Raw genomic sequence first — 26,365 nt, 5'->3', positions numbered from 1 at the left:
GGCATTGGGTTGGATCGTGAATGTTTCCAGTAAGCTTAAATGTATACACACACACTACCACTGCAGAACTGGCTCAGATGGTCCTAGGCCATAAAGACACCCAAAATTCCATGAAGAAAAATCAAGTAAAAACTTTTTTTTATTTGTAGTACAAAAGGAAAAAGCGCTTTCATCTTGCTTAACAGGACTTCCGCAGATTCAACAATAAAATAGCATTGAACGTGCTTATATAGATTTAAAAATGAGGTAAAATGAAGTGATGTATTAATTTAAGAACTCTAACTACTTAAAGAAAATAGGTACACTACAACATAAACAGCTTGTATCAAAGTAGTATAATAAAAAATCATTTTTCAATAAAAGAAAAACGTGTATTAATAATTGCATGTTAAAAACACATTGGAATACATGTAAAAAGTGTGTTTAAAAAGGTATGTATTAAACACACAGCACTTTTTAGTGCACATAAAGTGCTTTGTTATGTTGTATCACTCAGGTTCTAAGATAGATTTGAGGGGGATGTATTTGCTAATACCTGGGGGGGTTACTGGCATTAAGCCTCAACTGTCAGACCACTTCTTTCTCTTCTCAAAAGAGCTTAGTGTTACCACCCCCAGGATTAACAAATACTTTTTCTAGAATAGCAAATTTAAAGGTGTGACAAGTTTTTTAAATAAAGTGCCTATATAAGGCACTGTTTGTATTCTTCTTCCTAATGTTTTACATATGCTCATAGATTCTATTCTTTTAAAGGTCTTTCAGTTTTCCCTGACATAAAATGCCGGGCATGTGGGACACCAGGCTAAATGTACAACATTATGTGTATTAAGTTTCCCTTTCTGAAACTTAATTTTAGTCGTATTTATGTTAGCCAACTGTGCATCCAAATTCTCACAAATAAGCCTACACTGGTTACATGAGCCACATTTTATTGTACCTTGAGACGCTCTCTTTGAACTGAGCAGTTTACAATTTTCAGAACTACTCTTGAGATTAACTCCTGTCTTCTACACAAAAGTCGGTGAAGTTCCTAATAAGTTGTAAATGTCCATATCGCCCCCAAGAACATTCCAGTTTTTTGACACCACTTCTTTAATCACTGACGAGTAAGGACTGAACTTGAGCACTGTAGCTTTAGAATGTGCACTTTCATTCAAATTTTCACCCCCAGATGCAAGTCCAACCCCCAACAGTGGTTTGTACTGTAACCCCCATTGTGATAAGACATAGCAAACAGTCTTGTCCACTAATTTGGGTGGATACCCTCTTTCTAGAAACATATTCCCCACAACTTTTAATTCATTAATGGCATCGGTGTATCCAGGTGTCATTCTGGCCACTCTAATACATTGCTCTTTTTTGCTGTGACATAGGATGGCAACTGTGTACTCTAAGTAAGAGTTGCTAAAAGTGGGTTTGCAGTAGATGTTAGATTTAAACCCACTCTCCTGTGTGGGATATGTACCTGTCCAGGTAGGATATACCTTTCTCACAATATGAGTGGGTTAACTTAAAATTAAGGCAAACACTGTTCAAATGTGCTACAGAATTTTCAACAACTTTATCTCCCATCCATAGAACAAATAGGTCGTCCAAAAATCGGATATAAAGTTTCAGTTTACTTGAAAAAGGACTGTTGAATACATGTCTTGTGTTCCCATTCAGTCAAAAACAAGAGTTGCAAATACGGGGGCACAAGATGTCCCCATAGCAACATCTTTGATTTGCTTGAAATGCTTCTCGAAATAGATTAAATTGTAGTTTAGGATGGTAGTCATAAATTCCAACAACATTTGAATCTCATCACTGTCCAATATAGAATATTTGACCATAGATTCTTGGAAAAGTTCCAATCCTACATCCTTGGGTATGGAATTAAACAAATCAACCACATCAGTTGTTAAAAAGTAATAAATTCTTCTCCCAAAGTTCACTTTAATTCTACCTAAAAATCCCAGGAGTCTTTTAAAAGGTAATGCTTATGCCAATTATCTGTAATGGCTCCAAAGGGAAATGTTTTAGACTTGCTCCCTGCAACTATTGGTCGGAAAGGAGGTTGTGTCACATTTTTGTGAACTTTGGGAATACCAAAGATAGACGCTAGTAGGGGGTTCTTATGTATCTATAGTAATCCTCTGATCAAGCAAATGTGCTTCCAACTCCAAATCTATATGTCTGTATGCCATATGTATCTCATTTTAGTTATGTAGGCTCACATACTTCCAAATTGTTTAAAATGTCATACATCTTGTTTAAGTAATCCATTTGGTTGAACAGCACATTACCCCCTCCCTTGTCTGGTTTTGTAATCCTTATATCTGTGTCTTGACTTCGTTTCTGAAAATCTCCCTTTCAGATTTACTCAAGTTGTATACCTTTCTCTTTTTCCCTTTTATAGCTTCATAAGCCTTGTATATGTTCTTTGTGACTAGCTTATCAAAGATTTATAAAGAAGGGTGTAAGGGAGGGTTGTATGTGCTCTTTTTCTTAATAGTAGATGCCGAATCTGCTGGGCCTTATCTTTAAATTAAATGGCCAGGTTTTGTTTTCTAATAAAAAAAATTTCATCTCAATCAGTGTGTCTACTAAGTCAAAATGTGTAGTAGGTATATATTTCAGCCCTTTTTAGGTGCAATGTCCTGTTTGACCAGCCTTGAGGTATATTTATTTTTATGTAAATCGAGACATCTCCACCTTTAGTCCCTACCTGTGTAATAGCTAGTCTAAACTCGATGCAAAAAAAAAAATGTATTGTCATACCTTTCGATAAGAGCGATGTTCTTGCTAACTGCCACATCAGTAACAACACCTAAGTATGCACTGTATTGGGAGAGACCTGGGAACACAGGTTGACAGCAACCTTACCTTTTATCACCACGTCTCCACAGTGGTAAGAAGGGCATTCTATATTGCTTATCTCATAAGTAAGGGCATTGCCTCCATAAAAAAAGATATAGCCTTCCTGTACTCTTCCCTCATCAGGCCATTAATTGAGTACAATGCCCCTTTTGGTATGTACCTTTCCAAGCACCTGCAGCAGGTGGAGAGACCACAGAGGTTCCTCACAAGGAAAATTCAAGGTCTTCAGCATTTGTGTCGTCTGAAATCACGGTCACTATATTCTGCTTCATACAGACTACTCAGAGGTGATCTGTCTTGCATATAAAGCATTCTTTAACCCTGCTTTATTGGAAATGCTGCATATCCGGGAGTCCAATGGTACATGGGCTACTCATTCTAATGGCTTGATACTCTCTCTAATGGCTTTAACCTGGTATGCGACATTAATAGAACCTGCTGATGGGACAGATTTGCCTCCCAGAGGTTACCACACCTTTGGAACAAACTCCCACTTCATATCAAGCAGAGCACCTCATTGGCCCTCTTCAAACGCAGTCTGGATGGGTAACTGTAAGTTCACCACAGGGGTTCCACCCGTGTCCCTCTTGGACAGGGGTGGTAGGTGCTGATTGTGAAAATTAAGGGTAAAACTTGGCTAGGCTTCTAAGGGCCCTAGGGTCATTAGCCTAGTAACCTTTTATGATCCTATGTGGAAGGCACTATAGCCTTACACTGCTGGTTTGCTCTTTGGAGCTTTACACCATGTCTCAGTTACTGCACAGACATCAGCATCCTCTAGGGTGAGGAGAGCTTGTAAGTAGTAGAGTTTCTTGTTTAGACTCCTAGCATTGAGCAGTAACACCTTTAGATGTTCTTGGTTTTGGTTTGCTTTTTCAGATGTTCTTTTCAGTATGTCAGTGTTTTAGCTAATATTCAGAATCCTAGAGGGGAGAAGGGGAGAAGTTCAGACCATCCCTACCAAATCAGAGTGGTCTGTTTTCCATTTCATTCCATGCCAACAACACCAGAAACTAATCCAATTAATGTCAGTCATCTTCTGTTCGTATTGTGGCATCATACTTGGAGAAGGTAAAATGCTGCTCACTGCTAGACTGATACCAGCTTGGGACACACATTCCAAGAGCTCCATGATGTCTGTCTTCATATAGGCTAGGGCGGTATGTCTTGGGTCATTTAAACACACACGGACTATGATGGAGTCATACTGGTATGTGTGGTTCAGTGACCTGTGTAATGTGATGGATCTTGGCCCCTGATAAGCAACTGACCTGACTTTCTCTTTACTCAGCATGGGGAAAGGGACATCAGTGTGTCTTGCAATGGAGTCTTCAATGACATGAATGTTGGACTTTTGTGTTAGCTTGCCTTATGAGCTTAGAAGTACAGGCTCTGTGAGATGTGGCTATATATGTTGAGTGCATTCAGAGTTGCTGAAGGTATTTGTTAAGTGTACTTTGTCTAAGAGGTCGTTTGACTTTAGGAAGATTACGTTTAAGTGCCTCGGCATATATGAGTCTGTGTGTCTGCTTTGAACTGTGTGTGATGGGTGCAACATTTGTACTACTGACAGCCTGATTGACATTAGGAGTGCTTTTATTTGTGAGCTTTGTCTCCAGTGACATTGTGTAAGTACAGGTCTCGCATACCTTATCAGTTTGTTTGAGAATTAGCTGGTCTGCAGTAAGCATGAGTCAATTTTTACATGACTAGCTTGGCATCCTGAGGTAATGGAGACAGTGGGGAAAGTTCATATCCATGGCATGGCAACAGGCCCTTTTTTATTGATTAGATGGTTGATGCGAAAATATAATGTTAGGAGTATTTGGTTTGCTGCGCTTGGGGCACTGCTTGTCACTGCAGACTACTTGCCTGTGTGGCATATTAGGTATTGGTGAAATTCAGAGGTGCATTTACAGGAAAAATGTCAACTCAACGTGGCTACATCTATTGCAGGGCACTGACAATCACTTGAGGTGGAAGTACTAAAGTTGACTCATGATTTATGGATGAAGTGTAGGGAAATATTCTGAAGTTAGGTTAGACAACAGCTAATCAAGCAGTACTTGCTTAAAAGAAAGAATTTGCTTTTTCAAGAATGATTAAAAGAGGGTATTCACCTGATTGGCATGTACCTGGCTACTGCTAGTGCTGGTCTCACCACAGCTTTACAGTGCTTGGGATACAGTGCCCCTTTGTATCTTTTCTCACTGGAAACAAAAAACAGTGCCACCAATCCCAAGATGAGAAGCAGGCCATGGTCTCTGGTGATCATCAGTCTTGTTCCAGGTGATGCAGAGGTATGTGGGCTTTGTTGTAGCTTTTTCCTGGTAGGTGCCCTGAGTAGCAACCAGACCAATCAAGAAGATCCCACACAGATTCTCACTGCCTGTTAGAGACGGTCCAGAATCAATGTCTTTTGCTCTTTCTCTCACTGGGAGCAAAATATAAGCACAAATTACAAGCTGGCAACTATGAAACAGTTATCAGGCTTTCTGTGATTTTTTTTTTTTTTTTTTTTTTTTTTTTTTTTGCTGTAATGTAAAGCCTGTATTTTGTGCAACCAAAAAAGTACTTGTGTATGTTGATATCTTTAACCCAAACAACAGTCACCAAAAAGACTATTTCCCCAACACACATTTAAATTATCCCTAACTACGCAAAACTGCTTCACTATGTGTAACATGCAGTGTTTATCATGAAAAGTTTTATAATTGAGAACAAACAATTGTAAGCAAAACAATTTTCCATTGTAAGCAAAACAATTTTCCGTTCTAGTGACCTAAACGCTAATGATGTAAAAGTTGGGTATACCGTTTACATTCTGCTCATGAGTTTAGCTAAGTCAACAAAGTCCAGTATTTCTCAGCCACTTTTTCTTGCACAGCCATATTTCACAAATGGGGTTGATGCTTTATAGTCTCCCATTTACTCTCTAATTTCAGTGTTAGTTGTCTCGTTCCAGTCCATCTTCATCTCCCAACACATGTCTCTGGTTAGAGTCTTTGGTACTTCTGCTTCTTCCAGTCAACTCCTGTGCTTTTTTTCCTGTGTCTCAAGCATTTTTGGAAAAGGTATAACTGGTTAATTCTCTCTCTGAATTTCATTGTCAGAAGAATGAGAAGAGGAGTCCCTTTCTGTTTGCTGGATCTCTTTTTGTTGGATAATTTTTTATTTCCTCCTTAGCTTGTGAAGGCAACTGGATACATTAGCTTGAATCTCATCCCCTGCGTTCCAAGATTTCCTAATAGCTGGGATAAATTTGCTTGTATACTGAATTTTCCACAAAACACTCCTCTGTCTCCAATTTTTAATACTTTTCAGTTTTGCCACAGTTTTGTTAGGATCAACTCTTTTTGCAGGTATAATTGCATCTTTACTAATACAAGTATTGTCTGTTTCTTATGGCTAGGTTTGGAGCATGCACGCAAGTGTCCTTTCGGATAACAAATCTTGCTGTGGTATATTATCCATTTGTTGTCTGTGCTTTCATAAAATGAATGCAGTCTTTTCCTTCCAGATGTTCATCGTGCATACAGCTGCAGTCATTACAGATGGGTTATCCTGCCGTCAGGCGGGTCCTCGGTCGGCCGAATTCCAAAGTCTAGGTCCGGCGTCGGTTGTCGTCGCTTCTTCCCTGACGTCAGTGCTGCAGGGGTATAAAAGAGGCAGCCGACGCCATTTTCTTCAGTCTTTCTTGCCGCGCTGTGCCCGAAGCAGAAGCAATTCGCAAGTGCCGGTCGGCCAGCTCCTGAGATTTACAAACAGTATTTCAGCCGAAGTCTTCTTTAAAGCTAAGTACCCCGTTGGGGAAACTTTTCTTGCCTCAGTCTGATGTCAGACAAAGTTAATAATTGCATTTCTTGTGGGAAGCAAATACCGCATAAGGATTTTCACTCTTTCTGTATACCTTGCTTAGGGCCAGACCACGACGTCTCGGCCTGCCGTTTTTGTGCTAGGTTCAACAAGCGCACTATTAAGCGCCGGGCGGAGTTTGCCCTTCATTATTTTGGCAAAAAAATTTAATTATATATATAAAAGACGCAAAGACAAGGACTGCCATCCGAGGCCCGTACTGAGACCACGCTTAGGCCGACTACCGGTTCTCAGCGAGGCGCCTACGCAGCCCCCGACTACCGATGAAACTATTTTACCGGTGTCTTCAGTACCCGAGGTCGCAAGCTCCTCGGTCTCAATTCCCACTGCAGATACCGATGCCACTCTTGGTGGGGAAACCGAAAATTTAGTGAGGCCTGCCATTTCTGAAGGCGTCTTCAGGCCTTCCACCTTCTCTATTAAAGCCTTCTCTAAATCTAAAGCTACCATCAAAACTAAAACACAAGGCCCTCAGACCTCCTCTCAAGGCCCCATGCCTAAAAAACAGATGCTTAAAATGGCTGAGGATTTGATAACTCTCATCAGGGGTTCTCAACCCCCGTCTGACAAAAGACCCAGAATGGAGGAAGACTACCCTTCCTCAGACCAGGCTTCTATTACCTCAGACCATTCTGAGGACCAGGATTATGCCTATTTCCCTTTTGAAGACTCTGATGCTGAGGAGTCTATTCCCTCAGTCTCCCCCCCTGAGGATTACTCTTTTGGGGAAACCCTGCATACTTTGAGGGAGCACTTCCACTGGGAAGGCCAAGATTACTCAGATTCCAAGAAAAGGCTCAGGGAATTTCTACTGCTCCCCCAGCATAGGCCCCTGGCTATCCCTCCTGTTTTAGATATTTTGGATGATGTGTACGCAGAAGTCAGTCTTAATCCAGATTCTTTACCTCCAGCCCCTGTTAAACCAGACGGGTATTACTGGGTTCCTGATTCTCACCAGTTCCTTTATAAAAGCCATACTGCTGACCCAGAAACAATTTCACAGGGTCCCAAGGGGATAAAGGCCTCTACTGCTAAAAACCCTTTACCTTCAGAGAGAGATTCCAGAGCATTAGAAAGGTGGGGGGAAAAGGTGTATACATCAACCACTTTAACCATGAGGGCATTAAACTGTCAATTTCATATGTTAAAGTACCAACAGTTTTTATCATCCCAGCTGAAAAGCAAAATGACACAAACAGAACAACCAGATTTGAAAGAGTTGCAGGATTTGTTGCATGGAGCAGAGCAAGTGAGTAAACATACCTTGCAGTGTGGTTTTGATGCTTTAGAGGCCTCATGTAGAGCTGCTGTCACAGGGTCTGTCATACGTCGACATGCTTGGCTCAAAGAGCAAACCTTACCAGATCATGTCAAAGCAAAATTATTAGATGCACCACTTCAAAAAGATGTATTGTTCGGTGTTAAAGCTGAGGAGGTACTAAAGAAAATGGAGGAAAAAGTGAAATCTATGCAAACAGTTAAAGATTTCTTGCAGGTGCAACCTCCATGCTTCAGCAGAAACTGTCCTTCAAACAATTGGTCCTTTCCAGCCATGGACAGACCTCAAAGGGGCAGATACAGACGCCCAAGGGGTAGAGGACAACCTCAAGGATCTTAAGAGCTAGACAGTGGCAAGCACCAACCCCAAGAGGTGGAGAAGATAGGCCACAGTCATTTAGAAAACAGGCACAATGACTTCCCCCTATGCCTGCCAAACAAAGCTATAATGGCAGCACCTTTGGGCGGAAAACTGGCATTATTTTCAAAAAACTGGCACATTGTTACAAAAGACAAATGGATTCTGGACATTATAGACAGAGGCTACAGGTTCCACTTTCACACCCTTCCAAAAATGAGAGGCTTGCCAAACCTGCCACAAAGTCAATGGGCAGAGGCACAAAGACAAATTTCCGCTCTCATGGATATGAAAGCAATTCAAGAAGTACCTGCAAAAGAACAAGGTCAAGGTTTTTATTCCAGACTATTTCTGGTACCAAGGAAGGACAAAGATTTGGAGACCCATCTTGGACCTATCCATCCTAAACACATATCTACAGGTACCAAAATTCAAGATGCTCACATTACAGCAGCTTCTTCCCATGCTGGGCAAGGAGTCTTGGCTGGTAACGTTGGACCTCAAAGAGGCATACCTGCATGTCCCTATCAGACAAGATTGCAGAAGATACCTCAGATTTCTTGCAGGTTCAACCCATTACCAATTCTCTGCATTGCCCTTTGGCTTATCTACTGCGCCCAGAGTGTTTACGAAATGCCTGGCATCAGTAATTGCCTTCTGCAGACAACAAGGAATACAAATCTACCCATATCTGGACGACTGCCTGATCCAAGCGGACAGCAAGGACATTCTATTGCAGCATCTGGCGTTTGTAATAAAACTGTTAAACTATCTGGGATACACAGTGAACAAAAAGAAATCAAAACTAATACCTTCTCAACAGATAATTTTCCTGGGTGCCAGCTTAAATACAACCACCCAGATGGCCTACCTCACGCCAGACAAACAAGGGCAACTGTCTCAATACTTCAACAAAATGGCAACTTTAACCAGACTAACTGCAAGGAAAGTCCTGCAGGCTCTGGGATTCATGGCATCTTGCATCGTACTGATACCATGTGCAAAGCTGCATATGAGGAAACTACAATGGTACCTAAAAAACTTATGGTCTCAACACAGCCACAGCTTGGAAACAATTATACCACTCATTCCATGCCTTCAAAAGGAAGTTTTGTGGTGGGCTCAAGCATGCCAAAGAAACACAGGTCTCCCTTTTCTGTTTACCTCAAGCAACTCAAATCATCACAACGGACGCCTCAGACTACGCCTGGGGAGCACACATGGCAGATCAGTGCATTCAGGGAAAATGGTCCCAAAAAGAGAAGCACCTACACATCAACCAAAAGGAGATGCCGTGCAAAATGCCCTTATGACCTTCAAGGACCTACTACAACCAGGCCAGCTATTGATAAGGACAGACAACACCACAGTCATGTGGTACATAAACAAACAGCGGGGAACTCATTCATACCCCCTGTGCAGGCAAGCCATGACCCTGTGGAACACAGCTTTGGAATTACAAATTCAACTACAGGCACAATTCCTGCCAGGGAAGGAAAACACACTGGCAGACAACTTAAGCAGAAACATGACAGACCCACACGAATGGAAGTTGCATCCTCAAGTCTTCTCAAAGATAACTCGGGCATGGGGACAGCCAGACATAGCTCTATTTGCTACCCACAGAAATTACCAGTTGAAAACATTCTGTTCAAGGACCTATCATCCACAGGCCTGGAAAGTGTACGCACTCTCCTTCAATTGGACAACATTGACAGTCTATGCCTTCCCGCCTCTTCCTCTACTGACCAAAGTTCTATTAAAAGCCAGAGCAGAGAGGCCACAAATGATTCTCATTGCTCCAGACTGGCCACGACAGCACTAGTATCCTCTCCTAAAGAGCCTGTCACACTCACCACCATGGATCCTACCTCTTGTTCCTCTTCTGTTGAACTACAAAACCCTTCACAGCCAGCTCAAAACCTTAAATCTAGCTGCATGGAGAATACCTTAATTTCCCAACAGACTCTCCTCTCCAAGGAGGTGCAGGATGTCATCTTGGAGGCCAGAAGACCCTCTACTAGAAAAACCTACTCCGCCAAATGGAAATGATTTTGTTCCTGGAATCAAGAAAAGGGCCAGAATCCTTGGGTAATAAATAAATATACCTCAAATTCTACAGTACCTAGCTGAGATGTTAAACAGTGGCCTTTCCTTCTACTCCATCAAGATCCACGCTTCAGCCATTTCTGCACAATACAATACAGACCCTCCTTTATTCTCACATCCTCTATTAAGGCAGTTCCTCCGAGGGGCAAAAAATATAAAACCCCCACGGAAACCACCAGTCCCAGCTTGGGACCTCAACTTCGTATTGGAAAAGCTGACCCTGCCTCCCTTTGAGCCGGCTTCTTCAACAGAGCTACAATACTTGTCGTGGAAAACAGCCTTCCTTCTGGCTATTATCTCAGCACGCAGGGTTTCAGAGCTACAGGCCCTCATGGCTGTGCAACCATTTATCATTTTCCATCAGGACAGAGTTTCCTTACGAACCAACCCTACCTTTATGCCAAAGGTTGTATCCAGTGTGGCTTTGAATCAGACTATTCATTTACCTACCTTTTATCCAAATCCACAGGACAAAGGAGAGAGACTACTACATAGGTTCATAGGTTCATACTAGGCTATCTGCCCTAGGGCATTTATAAGCCTAGCCAGAGTGTGTTTGGCTTTCGCCACCCATTTTAAATTAATTGTGCTATGCCTTTTTTTGAGGTTAGTATACTGTGCCTCTGTCTAACAGTGACACAGAAGTGATAGCCGGGGTAAACCTACGATCTCCCATCCACTCATCAAGATTCCTCTTGAAGAGAGTCAATGTGGGACTCTGGAATAAAATCCCAGTCCAGGTTAGGCAGAGTGAAGGGAGCCTCTGGGTTATGAATATGTCCCTCCAGCATGTCCTATTTATTTCAGTGCTGAGGTTCAGGTCTCTCGAGCGCGTAGCTCGATGGGATTTGGATTTTCTGAGGTGCAGCATGTCCATTAATTCCGGGTTGGACATGGCTTTATACGTCAGGCACAGATCGCCTCTGAGCAGGCGGTATGCCACTGAGTAGAGCTGGAGTTTCTTTAACCGGGCAGCATATGGCATCTGTTTGAGCCCTTTGATCCTCTTGGTGAGGTACTTTTGGGGTCTTTCCAGTTGCTGCAGGTGTCTGGTAAGGTACATCCCAAAAGGGGCATTGTACTCAATTATGGGCCTGATGAGGGATGAGTAAAGAGGCACGATGACCTCCCTGATCTAGATGTGAATCCCTTCATGATTAGGTGGGCTATATAAAATGTTTTTCTAACCACTTTGGCCACGTGGTTGTCAAATGAGAGATTGCTATCAACTTGGGTCCCCAGGTCCCTAATGACTTCTTCTGTACTTAATGGATTACCACCTATGTGGTAATTTGTGGGCACTTTGTTTTTGCCAAAGGGATGACTATACACTTTTGGCGTTTAGCTTGAGGCCATGGCTCTGGCACCAGTTGTCTGTTTCTATGAGGCCCTTTTGGAGGATGCTTGTGTCGGCTGGAGAGTCGATTATGGCGCCCAGTTTGCAGTCATCTGCGAACTTGGTCAGCCACAGTCCTTCCGTGTTGGCCTGTACCGCCGAGAAATATATACCGAACAAGAGAGGTCCCAGGACTGAGCCTTGTGGGACGCCACTTGTAACTGGTTTGGAGTCTGACATGGCTCCAGCAATTCTAACCATGTGGGTTCTGTCCTTGAGCCAGTTTGCAACCCATCTAGTGACATAGGGGTTTATATTTAAGCTGGTGAGCTTATCTATAATGCCCGAGTGGGGTATTGTATTGAAGGCTTTTGCGAGGTCCGGGTAGGCTGTGTGGACCACCTTCCCCTCGTCAACGGCCTTGGTGACTGTTTCAAAGAAATCGACCAGGTTAAAGAGGCAGGATCTGCCCTTAACAAAGCCAAACTGGGTAGGATCCAGTGTCTGTAGGTCCCCAATATCTTTATTTATGAGGTCCATGATGATCCTTTCCATAGCTTTGCAGACCAAGCTGAATGCAGACATTCCTTGGACATTCACAGACAACTTCGTTATTACTTGGACAGAACAAAGTCCTTCAGGAAATCTGACCAGCTCTTTGTGTCCTATGCTACAGGTGCTCAAGGAAAGGCAATTTCCAAACAGACTATTTCAAAATGGATAGCCCACTGCATACGCTTTTGTTATTCATTTCATGGAAAATCTGTGCCTGTATACATCAGATCCCACTCCACCAGGGCTACAGCTACCTCTTCAGCCTTCCTCAGGGGGGTCCCTACCAAGGACATTTTGGAAGCAGCTACTTGGAGTTCAGTGCACACTTTCTCCAAGCATTACCACCTTCCACTATACTCTAAATCTAGAGCGGGGTTTGCCACAGCAGTCCTGCAGGGCATACTAGCCCCTCCTAGTTCCACTTAGTACCTACCACCCTTACTTAGCTTTGGGATTCTACCCATCTGTAATGACTGCAGCTGTATGCACGATGAACATAGTACAGTTTTGTACCTACCATAAATGTAGATGTTCGAGTGCTCATACAGCTGCAGTCCAGGTTACCCTCCCTCCATCCCCTCTTAGGACAGGCCTTATGACAAACACCTTTATCATACAACCTTTTGGGGGTATTCTTTTATGGTGTATTTGCTTGCAACTACTGTTTTTTTGATTTATCTACATTGCATGTTTGCATAATATTATGTTTTGCCTTCCTTCTGGGGGCACCTGACATCTGGGGCAAGAAAAACTGAAGAAAATGGCGTCGGCTGCCTCTTTTATACCCCTGCCGCACTGACGTCAGGGAAGAAGCGACGACAACCGACGCCGGACCTAGACTTTGGAATTCGGCCGACCGAGGACCCGCCTGACGGCAGGATAACCCATCTGTAATGACTGCAGCTGTATGAGCACTCTAACATCTACATTTATGGTAGGTACAAAACTGTACTTTTTTTCTGGTACAACAGAAAATCTTAGGTTTTCTCTGTGAATTCTGTCTTCTAACTCTTCTATTTTGAAACAACAGTTCCTGAGAAGTCAGACTAAGCCAGCCTTGTCTTCATTTTTTTCCTTGATTGTTGCAGTTTATCTGAATAGCTAGCTAAAGCTTCTATTTTTCCAGCCTTTTGTTATTTCACTATGTATATTCTTTAAATGTTTTGTTTATTTTAATTACCTCTGAGTGCATTTGATTTATTTTTCCTCTAAACTGTTGGCAGCTGTCCCTTGTACCACTGCATTTTGCTGAACAGATGCAGGATTCTTCCCAGACAGTGTATTCTTCCCTTTTCTGGTTGTTTTTCTTTTTGGTTTTCCAAATTTCTTCTCAGCTGGTATCCATGTAGTGCACTTACTAGCTAATACCTGAATTTTACTCATGCTGACCCTGTTACTGGCTCTTGTTTCTCAGTTTCTTTTTTAACAACTAGGAGAGCTGAAATTAAGCTGTTTACCATTGTACAGTCATCTTGGAAGTCTCTGCGACAGGCATCCTTGATATGATCTTAGAAAGCTAATGTTGTTTTTCTTTCGGCTTTTCCCGGTTAGGGGTCGCCACAGCGGAATTCCGGTCCGCTAATGATTGGCAGTAGATTTTTATGGGTGCCAGCTCGACGCCCAACCTTCAACGAAGGCATGCCCATTCTATGCATGTCTTTCGAATGCCACTCAACCGCGGGGAGGGCATGCAGACTCTACTGCTCATAATGTACTGAGGGCAAAGCTGATATTGTTTAAGGTTAATTTACACTAGCCTCTCTATCTCATCACATTCAGTTAGAATGTAAATAATGCGAGTAGTAAGTGTGATGATGCATAGTACAAGTGTCAGTGACTTGTAGAAAACAAATCAGTAAGTCACTGCAAACCTGTGTTACATGTGCTGTGTAAAGTGGTTGCTGAAGTGTAAAGAAATAATTGAGATGTAATCCTTCAAAAACAGATTTATGTGAGTTTCACATCCTCACTTTAATAATCCCATCTTTCTTCCCTCAGTCAGCCAGAGTAACATATTTACTGATTTACAAAGCTTGGCAAAGTATGAGCAAAAAATGCGCATCAGAAACACTGGTGTTTATAGCCATAGGGAAAGGAAATAATCCACCTGTAAATGACGGTATATTTTAGAAGATCTTAGTGGGGGTGAAAAGATAGAAGATCAGTATGTTTTTTTTTTTTATTATTTGTTTGTCTTTTTTTAATGGCATTGAGTTTTTTGTACAGTCCTTGTATATTGAATAGGTTTTTGAATGGGCTAGTAAAATACTTGAAAGTGGCGAGTTGAACTGCTTTACAGCGAGAGCAAGTAAGTCTTGTGAAACTGCCTTGAGCTTCAGCTTTTTTATGCATTGGTTGGATTTTTAGTAAGTTATGTGCAGAAAAGCTTTGAAATAAATGTTATTTGAACTGCTAGCTCTGTGGCATATAGGGATAAAGGACTAGTGATGGCATAGACAAGTAAGTATCTTCAAACAGCCCGATTGGTGGAGAAATGGCAGCGAGCCACAGAAGTTGGTTGTTTGTCCTGTAGACTGAGAGAGATGTGTCCCTGTCTGCTGCAGCATTGGTGATAGTGGATACCAGATGCAAAAGAATGTGTAGTGTATTTACTAAACTGTGTGGCCTTTCTGGTAGAGCATAGCACTGTAACCAGATTTTGGCGTGTGCATAGAAACACACCAGCACCACTGGTCTGGTATTACAAGCTCTAAATTGTCAAACCGGACTTCATTTTACACAGGCAGGGTGGCAAGTAGATAATTGGATGATGGCCACAATCCCAAACTCTTATATCTGTCTTGTAGAGGATGTGGGGCTCAAGTTACAGTAGGATAGGCTGGCAGAAAAAGACTTAGGAAAAATGTTCAAGTATTAGTTTCTCTTTTCTGAGCAAAATTCTTAAATGCTGTAATCAAAACATGGGAAATGTGACCTGTGTTTTGAGAGTAGGATCATATTCTGAGTTTGCATGTATTTACATATAGGGTAAAGTTCAGAAACTCGTATGCCATTAAAAAAGTGGTTCAGGGGGTGCATGGCTATGTTCATTTCTATTTTTGGAGGCTTGCTGTCACAATTCCAAAAGATTTCTTGTCTTTATGTTGAATAACAAAACTGTGCAAAATCCTTGCTGATTATGCTGTTGATGTTTTCACTTCTAGACTGAAGATTCAGCCTTGATCCATATTAAGTATTGCCGACTAGTCAGAGGGAATTCATGATCACATGACTTTGGACATGAGCATTGTCCTGTTGTATGTTTACTTCACAGGTGTCGACCCAGCTAGAAATCTGCTTGAAGGTAAAAAAAAAAAATAGTTTTATTTTGATTATATATAGATGTAGCTTTCTCTACAGCCTTCTTAGCATCTAAATACTAAGATCTGTAAATTTCTTTCTGTTCTGAAATATATTGAGAATTGCGATACTTCATGTTGTGTAACGTATTGCAGAATGATGCTGTCAGTCCAGAAGTGATACAATGGAAAACCTGCTTGATTAGAGGTGGATTAACATATTAGGAGACATGAAAGAAATAGCAAGACACGCAGTAATAGAAGACTGGTAAAAGAGCTGAACACATTAATCAGGACTGTTGAGAGATACTCGTGTGATACAGCATAAATAAATTGGATATGTTATAGTGTAGCTACATTTTTCTGGCAATGCTTTCCCTATTAGTTCAGCAAAGGAGGAGAACAAGTAGAATGTTAGCATGGAAGCTTTGAATAGCGAAAACCATAAAGCAACTTAGTCAAGAAGTATCGCGGTTAGAAGAATACCGAAACAAGATTACAGTGTCAGAATTCTTAGAAAGATAGGTGTGTTAAAAGAGACGCACAGTATTAAAGCAGACCAGGATTTATCACAGATTATTTCCATAATAAACTAAAATTGTTGGCACAAGCAGAAAAACATAGAATGTATGCAAATAAGTATAAAGAAAAAGTACAGAATAAGCAATTCATTGATGATCCTAAAAGGTTTTACAAAAAAAAAAAAATGGTAAGAATTCAGGGGATATGAAATGGGATGAAATAACAACTAGAGAAATTGAGACAAAATTAAGAAAAGCTCTGACTGGAAAATCACAGTCCCTGATGCAGTACTTAACTTTCAGCTAAAGGCATTTACATTCCAAGAGTGGACTTTGTACACGTTAGTTTACAAAGTCTATAGAAAAAAAGGAGAGAAACTGATAAATGCAGGTTTGGTTAAAAAAAAAAAAAAAAACACGTGAACACTTGCACTTTTCTATGCTGGGTATAATACTCTCATAGCTGAGGGTTTGTATACTGAAAGATACAATAATGTGACAAGACTGTTGCACTGGAGATTGTGCAAACAGTACAATATAGACGTAGCTGGGAAGCTTTGGAATACAAACAGTTGAGAAATTAGATGCAAGAAAACTATACGTAGTAGTCCAAGAAAATTATGTTAATTGAAATTGCTGCACCTAACAATTTAGTGACTTGCATATTAAGATACACACAATGTCAATAAAATACCGTAACTTGTAAGCAGGAAAAAGAACAGTGCAGAAGAAAGATAACCAAACTGTTCCAATAGTAGTAGGAGTAACATAACTAAGAATTTACAGGTGTACTCAAATGTGTTACCAATACATGTAAGCCTATATAACCTGCAGGAGGAGGAGGAGGAGGCAATTCTGGGTATATTAGAAGTGTTTAGAAGAGCACTGTTGGTTAACATCCAAAGACTGAAGCAATGTTAATCTCATGAGCTGTAAGCCTACCCTTACTTTGGAATGAGGTCCATTCCCATAGTGATATTAGAAAGCCAAAACACTTGGAGAAGTTAAGAATGACTCTAAATGCTCAGACCAAATGCTCCATTCTGATATGTGGTCATAATAGAATATGTCAGAGAGGAGAGAGGGAGCAAGCATCTTCTGCTTATTGTTGGCTTGCATTTGAAGTGGACTGCAACAGTAAATGTTAAGTGAAAGATGTATGGCCAAAAATAAAACGTTGCGAGTTAAAGAAGACATGAAGATAACATTCCTTCACTGTTCCCCAAATAATTTATTTATACATATTGTCTTGGGATGGGTATAAGTACCAGTATTACAGGATGTTTGCTAGCATTGTTAAATGGAGGAGTTGCATGTTTTTGGTGCTAAAGTGGTGGCCTGTTCCCTCTAGAGAAAGATACAATAGTTCTTACTGTGGTTTCCCCCCTGCAAATAGTTCTACTACAGACTTCTAAAACCTTTTGTGAAGAGAAGTGTGAGAAATGTTTTCTGTTGTTGTAATGGTGTGGGAACAGCATATTTTTTGTTCTATTGGTGCTTGAGGTTTAATTGGTGTCCAGAGGCAGTGGGAATTCTAGGGGGGAGACTAGTTGAGTGGCTATGGCTGAATTGTTTTCCTCCTGGTTTGAAAGCGTTGGATGTTCCCCAGTCCTGTTGCATCACTGTCACCATTGGAGACTAGAGCCATTGCAGTGAACAAGGGGTGTGTAGGTCCTTAAGACATGCTCAGACAGGGTATAAGAAAATGCTGTTTCACAGGAGGAACTGGATCTGATAACAAAAAATTCAGAAGAGAGACTGTGCTGCTTAGTTGACCCTGATTTTCAGAGTGTTCCAGATGTACAGTTCTGAGTTTTGTACTTTTATGATTTTGTGGTAGAACAGTGATTCTGATATATTCCTGTCATGGATGTGGCTATTATAGATTTGATTTTTTTTTTCAGAAAGTAGATATTAATACACTTTTTTATTGTGTTGACTTTTTAAGCAAATAGAGAAAATGTTTTAAAAACTGCCCTTGGTTTTGGGTGTTCGTCCCTGGTTTATTTTTAGCATTGCTTGTGGTTACTGAGATTAGAAGTTGAGATCATGACATGAGTGTTCTCTGCCATTCTGCTTCAGTTTTTATTAAGTAGGTCTAGGAGGGGGTTGGGCAAAAAAGCTAAGTGCCAGATGGTCAATTAAGTGTGTAGGAAAAGGTAATTAAACCTGGCAATGCAGTATAACCGGTGCAAAATCATGACAGGAATAAACCGTTTATTTGCAACTTCTAGAAAGTAGATGCTTTGTGACATTTAAGCAGTAACCCATGACTGAGTTTGGGTAGCTTAATTTACCCACTGTTGGCATGGTTTGGGCATGTGGATGAAGCTATTGTACAGTTGTTATTCTTTTTATGTGTATTGCTTGTTGGAATTTGTTTTTTTGTGTTTCTTCCTGTATTCATCCAGTTTATTTTGAGAGAAAAATAGTTACTCCTGGTTTCATTCAAATTGTTTTTATTTAATTGTATCTTTTTTTATTTAGTAATATTTAATAAATGTAGGTAGAAAAGAAATAAATATAATTTTTATTATTTATTCATGTATGTTTGTCATGTTGTATTTTATTGTGCTTCTCTTTGTTTTATCCTACATGTTTTCTTCTTGGTGTCATAACTGCAATGAACAATTGGGTTTATGTAATAGGTTTTGATACATAGAAATTAAGATTTTTACTTGTTTCATTTTTGGTCTGTGGTGGTGATGTGTATTTGATTAGTATTTGAGTAAATATTTTGTAGGGAGATAATAGTATAGTTTTCAGTTCTGTGCAAGTGTCAGATATGTAAATTTTTTTGTAGACTATACATTTAATTTGTTATTTTTATAAGGTACATTTTACTGCTATTATTGTGGGGGAGTTCTTTAGAATGGTAGCTTCCATGTCAGTTTTCTTGTTTTAATTTAGTTGAGGGATATTATAATGTATTTAAATGACTTTATTTGCCGCCTAAATTAAACCTTAAGCTAAGCCAAATAAACATCACTTCTGTCCATAGTGACTGAGGCAGAAAAAGACCTTATGAATTTTTTTTTCTGACCAGAATTTTTGAAGACGCAGACCTACTTTTGCTAGAAAAAAAACTCCCCCTTGCTGAGATTTTGTTGAAATGTCTATATTTTTGTCTCGTGTTTCATGTATTGTAAGTTTAGGGCTTTTTCCCTTTGCTTTCTGTTCAAAATGGACACCAAGCTGAGTTGAACTTCTCTCTTAAACAAATGGGAGTTAGTAATGTAGATTTAGGGCTGCCTGCATTCATTTTTGACACGTGTTTGGCTTGTGTTGGTCGAAATGAATGCTGAACATCCTGTTTAATTTTCATGCTGAAACTAAACTGCTGGGGTGTTGTGGCTGGCTTCCAAATAGGGACAGATTGTAAATGTTGCTCTTACAAACTTAGAAAGCTGCTTGAATAATAACATTTGTGTTTGCGTGCATTGCCTGAAGGGTATGAAGTCTGAGACTCAAATGGATGCCATTATTTAGTGACTTCGCTCTTCAGTAATTTGTCCGACAGTGACAAATTTTATGAGGAACAGACCAGAATACGAGGTGAAAATCTGGTCATTTGAGAGGTATGCCTCTGTAGCACTTATGAGTTGAAAAAATCTAGCTGCTTGATGGTATTTTGTATGCTCGAATTACAACAGGCACACTGGGTTGATCTGTCCAGTCAGCATGCTTGTTTTTGCAGAACAATGACCCTTTATTGTATAATTCATGATAAATAGTGAAGAAATGGCTGTAATTATCAAGTTTGAGTGAAAATGTTAAAATCTGTGAAATCACGAGGCTGTGTTTAATTATGCTGAGCTGTACCTTTCAACTTCAGAAAATGGTAGAATTTTATGTTAGGAGCAGAAATTTAGAAAAAGGAAGATTAAAATCTCCATTTCTGAAATAAAATACATTTTGACCTGCATCTGAACATTGACAGTGATTGCTTTCAGGAATAGCTCCAAAGAAATCCCTAGCTTTATAAGGAGCGAGAGAAGATGCTGATAATAGCCAAAATTGTACTGCATTCACCACGTGCACAGCAGTTAATGTTATTGCCTCACAGCACTTGGTTCTCCATTTCAGTTGTCATGTAGGGTACCTTCTATGCAGAGTCTGCATGGGTTCTTGATAGGTGTACTGGTTCCAATATGTCAGGTATGCTGTAGGTGAATTGCTGATTCTCTGAATTGCTCCTACATTTATGTACCTTATTAAAGTGAGTACATAATCCTGGGATGGGTTGGTCCCACGGTTAAGGATGAGCTTGTATTCCTTAAAATCACTGATTGCTAATATCGGATCTTGCTTTCCTGCACCACTGCATTGAATTAAGTAGGCAATTGTAGAATGAATGAAAGAATAAAGCAATGATGTGCCCAGTAGTTCCTCTTCAGAACCTCAGCTTAATATTAGGATGTTGCTGCTTTTGAGTACTTCCTGTCCTGAACTTCAGCTGAATGATAGATGATACTATCCTATGAATACAAATAGATTATTGTTTTACAAATGGAGAACAGACTCTTACTTGGGGTGGAAGTGTCTACAGCAGGTCTGAATGACAGACCTATGAGGTAGCTGTGCTAGAACCCTGATGGCTGACTCTAGTGGGCATTTTCTATTTTGTCAATTTCAGTGGTATTGATAAGACACACAAGGGTGAACCACTCTTTGTCTTTCCTGGGTGAGGGGACGGAGAATACCCCTCTGCCTAGCCAGATTGCTATGGCTATGCCTGTTCCTAGGGAGGGTTTTTTTTTGTTTTTTAATAAAGCAAAAGTGGGTCTGCTTCTTCGGAAATTCTTATCAAAAAGAACCAAAAAGTAATTCAAAAGGTCTTTTCCTGCCTCAATCATTTTGGACAGATGTGATGTTTATTTGGCTTAGCTTAGGCAGTTCAGCCTTCCAGTCATCTGTGTCTGGTTTTAAAAAAAAGTCTCTATTTTTCTGGGTTTTGAACCACAAATGATTGATTTGGTGGTCTCAGATTTCTAATTCAGATTTTGAGGAGAGCATGGCTTCTGTCAGTCCCTTTGAGAGATTCTCTGTATCTGAAACTTTTTCCAGAATAAATCGGTTGTTACAGTGAGAACATAATGATATTCCAGTGCCTGTGAAGAAATAGCTGGGTTTTCCAGAACCTACTCCAATTCCTCTTGTTATCTCGATATCGGAGGATGTTTTTGTCAAACCCTGTAACTTACTTGACAACCAGGCTGCTGGCCCCAAGAAAGCAGGTAGATTGCATGAAGTTCCTCAGTTTTATATATTTTTATATACTTTGGGAAGTCATCCATCCCTGGTGACTATCACGTTGACAACACACCCCTTAGAGGTGACCCAGTAGACTTGGGGACACACAGCAGTCTAGCCTTTGACCATTACGTGTCTAAAGTGGTGAGGAAATCATTCTATGCTGCGCAACTTATAAACAAAGGTATGGCAACTAAGTCCAAGGAAGTCATTGTTCCTCTGTATTTGGCATTCATCAGACCTATCATTGAGTATAATGCCCCCTTTGGTATATACCTAACCAGGCATATCCAACAATTGATATGTCCACAGAGGTTCCTTACTACAAGGGCGTAAGTAAATCGTTCTATGCAGACCGCCTCAAGGCCCTATCCCTGTATTCTGTCTCCTATAGGTTTTTGAGGGAAGATCTATGCCTGGCATACAGGGCATTGTCAAACCCCACACTTGACCTCCTGCATATCCACAAAACACACAGCACCAGAATTACCCATTCTACAGACTTAAACCTTGCCTGTGATATAAATAGGACCTGCTGGAGAAATGGGTATGTATCCTAGAAACTACCCTGTCCATGGAACAGGCTCCCCATCCATGTGAAGCTGAGTTCCTCCCTAACCCAATTCAAGTGCAACTTGGACAATTGGATGGGAAACGGGAAATTCATCCCTGGTTTGGCAGCTGTGTCTCTAATGGACACTGGTAACCTGTAAATAGTTAATCTCCCAGGCCCATGCTTACACTTATCAAGGGTATCAGAACTTGTCTAAGATGTGGGATGCATGGCTAGGCTTAAAAAGGCCCTTGTGGTCATTAGCCTAGTAAACACTTATAAAGATATAATCCCAGATCAGACCTGACAGTTATTTCTCTTGTGAACCCAGCTGCTGTTAAACATCTGTTTAGTACCAATCCTTCCCCTTCTGACAAGGATTAGGAAGCAGTAGCCTTTTGAATATATGACTTGTATCAAGAGTGGGGCACAAATACCACCCAGTCAGCTTCACAAAGCCCTGGCTTGCTTCCTTACATTCACTCTGACTGATTATTGGCCAGCCTCAAAGATAGAATTCAGCAGTCAGAATGAATCTTCTGTACTTTCTTGCTGCTTCAAGGATAAGCAGCTGAGTCTTCAGAAGAGAAGTAGTTGGCTAGAGACTTTGTTTCTGGCAGGTAAATCCCCACAGGAGATACCTTCCACACACAAACTGGTGCACTTTTATTTCTGTAACTAAAGCAGTATTTCCTTTAAGAAACCCAATATGTTTTCATAATATCAGAACTTTCTTGTCAAGGACTGCTGTTTTTAGCATGTGGTGAATTTGACTATTTAGGAGCTATTTTTGTGGAAAAAAGTGCTGCTTATGTGAGCTTTGAATATTTTAACTGTGACGGCCGTGCCCTGGCCCAGCAATTAAGGAGCCTCAATCCTCACCACTAACACCAGGGAGGTCATCTGATAGAAGAGAAAAGGATAACTAATACACACAGTAAAGTACAATTTCCCTCAAGTGCACACAGTGATCGCAGTCAGTTTGGGGCTGGTTGCTCCTTTGCTCACCAGGTCCCCAATAAGACTCCCCACTGGCACAGCTATAGGGTCCCGGTCTCTGCCTAACTGGGCAAGCTAAAACCTCCAGTACCCTCTCTGTCCAACCAGTGCTTCATGTCTCTTGCCAGGTAGCACACACACAGACACACACATTGAGAAGAGGTTATACAACCACACAGACTTTCCTGGGAAAAGGCTGGCACAGGTCCTCCAGCTGTGCCCCTATTACCCAGACCATACAGTAGTAATTCCTGCCACCACCCAGTTAATTATCGGATACTAAAAGGCCCTTAAAAGGGTGTCCAGTTATTACTGTGCAATGTTATAATCCAATGGTAATATGACTAATCAGTCTCAAGGCTTATTCGAAGGGCTTATTACAATAAACTCTAAATATGTAATGTACTCTAAAGCATACTTTATCTCTACATAAACGAGCCACAGGTAGAAGGTTTTAAAAATATTTAATAATAAATAATTAAAGCACAAGACAAAACTATTACACCACAGAGATATCCACAAGTTCAGAGATCACACAGAAACTTAAAATAATACAGTAGTACAGGTCTGATTTCAAAGAAAAGTACCTAACTACTCTTTACTAGCTTTAACTATTCCTACAAGAAATCACAGTGCTAAAACTAAGGCAGAGTGCTGAGTTAGATATCCAAGATCAAAAATGCTTCCAGTCTCTCACTGAACATAGTTTTTAAACAGTAACTAACAGCTCTGCTGAGGCCCTCCCAAATGACATCATTTTGACACTTGGGTTTTTCCAGGCAAACAAACTGCATTATTTAGCAATCCAACACCTGCTCAGAAACCCACAAAAATAAAAGGCATTTCACATGTACACTCTAGCAGAAACCAGAGCAATAAAGCACCTTCCATATGTAAATTTTGGTCATAAACGTTGGCCTTAAAACAATGGGCATGAAACCTTCATCCAGACTCACTGGAGCCGAATTCTAACATGAAAGGGTCACAACATGCTTCACTGGGCCAGTAGATGGCAATGTTGTCACATATTTTGCAGTTCCACATTTCACAGTATTCTTTTACACTCAAGAAAATATGCTTGTATTTTACATTTATTTACAAATGCCAGAATTCTGCAGTGTGTGGTGAGTATTTAGTGCTTATGTACACTTTGACCTCTTACCTGCCATTTCCTGTCAGTGAGCTTAGAAACTTTTAAATGCTATTCTGACAGGGGATTTTGTGTGCTCCTACTGGTGAAAAGCCTGGGAAAGATGATGTGAGTGTTGGTGTTCTGCTTGTGAGCACTTAGTGATGACTTGTCTTTTGACCTGACTCATTCCAACAATGCTTACCTCCTGACTGACTCATTCCAGCAATGTTTACTTTGTTTGGCATCTCCTTTTCAGCTTCAGTTAGGATAATTACCGTGATCCTGCTGATACTCCCACTATATATAGAAGGGAAAAAAGAATATATAGAAGGAAAAAAAGAAAAAAAAAAAACTTGACCAAAAAGCCCTTGCCAGTGTGGGCTTAGTCTGTGGCTCAGATGAAGGTGGGTCAAATTGCAGTGACCATTTTTTGTACTTTGGACGACTCTCGTACCTCTCTGGCATCCTCTGAAGTAGCCCTTTCAGCCTTCATGATTGGGGGGGTAGCTATGTTTTTTCAGTTGTTCCATTGTCTGATCCAGACATACGAGAAACATAATTTCTGAGTCTCAGGGATGCTCCAGGATCTGCTGCTCTGGGCAACCAAGGGAAGAGATCTTGAGATAAGGCAGATGTCCCATGTCTGAGTTGATCATAGTCAGTTGTACTACCTGTAAAGAAAAAAAAAAGTTGAACACTGTTCTTTGGAATAAATGGCATCTTTAGAAAGATGATTTTCTTACCTTAACCAAACATTTTACAGACCTGAAAATCCAGGAATTCAGAGGCATTATTAGATGTGCTCCCGCTTAAAGAAATTCCTGAGGACATTTGACTTGATTCTGATATGGATAGAGAGAGGCTGCCTTCTCCTACATATCCTCAAGCCAAATCTCAGACTTAAAAGGATACGTGTATCTCTTAACCTCCTGTGGAGGAATTTTCTTTTAATGTGACCATTGCCAAGATAAATGGAGTGTTTTGATGGGAACAAATTGATGTTCCCCATGAGTTTAGGTGATTGCATGCCTCATTTCTAACCCATTCATCCCATAATGCCAGCATTGCAAGATGTATTAAATGCAGCCTGTAAGAACCTTAATGCAGGCCATCAGGCAAATTTTTACCTCTGACCAATACATTTCTTTTCTCTCAGTTTAGATCTGATCCAGCTGCATTATCTATTTGCCAGCTTGCAACAGATTTAGTCCTTCATACCAACCCTTCTCCTGGGGACAAGGAAGACAAGGTATTGGACCATTTGGGTAAGAAAATTGTTTTCTTCCATTTCAGCTCTCAGAATTCTCAAACCTGATTCTGCAGAAGGCTGAACTTGTCCCTCCCCCCTTCCACTCCAGCATACTTTGACTATGTTCAGAGAGAAAAAAAATAGTAAAATGTATTTCTTAGAAAAAGGACAGATTTTATTTTTTCTTAGGCCTCTCTGTGAACTGCAGCTTGAATACTTTGACTGTTCTTTTTCAGCTCTTTATACCTGTCCATATATTTGCACTTTGTATGTATAGGTCCACGCTGTACGAACTGAAACTGAATTTTTTGCTTAGTTAATATGTCATTCTCCTGTATTACACACTGACATAACATGGTTACAGTTAAAGTTATTACAGTGTGGAGCTTTTCTCACCGGACCTCTGCTATAATTGGGATATTATCCCAGTTGGAATTTTCCCATAAAAAATGTCAAAATAAAAAGGTAGCTCTTTTCTTAATCCTATAGTGTAGCCCCTTTTCTGGTCTTTAAAAACATGCTTTGAAGAGTATGTATGATTGTGCTGATACTAATGCCTCCGCTGCTTTGTTGAGAGGTACGTGAGTTTGCAACCAACAGTTTAAGATTTTAGACTTTACCTCACCAGCTTTGCTTTGGATAAAGAGGTAATGTTTGGCATGCCTGCTTCCCAGGTCCACAGACTGTTTGATGAAAGAGGGGAAGTTAATGCAAGGTGTATCTTAAATTTTTTCAGGTTCCCCATTATAAATCTTTCAAGGCTCCCTCTACTTTTAAAAAGCCAAAAAAATCTATGCCATCTTCTGGCAAACGGGGAACGAAAAGAGAAGGCTAGATGGGAACAGCAGTAAGAAACAGAGGTGCTTTCAGAAAAAGGGACAGTCTAATAGTTCATAATGACTATGCCACCTTTTTTTCTCCCACCCTTACTTTGACCCACATGTCTACATTCTGTCCCAGATACTGGCCGTCTTTTATCTCCCCCTTT

At 40.6% G+C, this 26,365-nt stretch overlaps 1 protein-coding gene across 3 annotated transcripts in view; it reads left to right on the top strand.

The window, feature by feature from the left end:
- The window catches only part of MGAT2 (alpha-1,6-mannosyl-glycoprotein 2-beta-N-acetylglucosaminyltransferase), a 269,236-nt gene that overhangs the window by 57,774 nt on the left and 185,097 nt on the right, over positions 1 to 26,365 (top strand). For all 3 annotated transcript variants that reach the window (XM_044079905.1, XM_044079904.1, XM_044079903.1), the window contains exon 2: positions 15,536 to 15,675. The gene's annotated coding sequence lies outside the window, so the exon portion shown is untranslated. The remainder of the gene's footprint in view (positions 1 to 15,535; positions 15,676 to 26,365) is intronic.

Source organism: Protopterus annectens, chromosome 8.part0 (assembly GCF_019279795.1).
Source record: "Protopterus annectens isolate FY-2018-M chromosome 8.part0, PAN1.0, whole genome shotgun sequence".
Lineage (NCBI taxonomy): Eukaryota > Metazoa > Chordata > Ceratodontiformes > Protopteridae > Protopterus > Protopterus annectens.
This window is presented reverse-complemented; position numbering and strand designations above follow the sequence as displayed.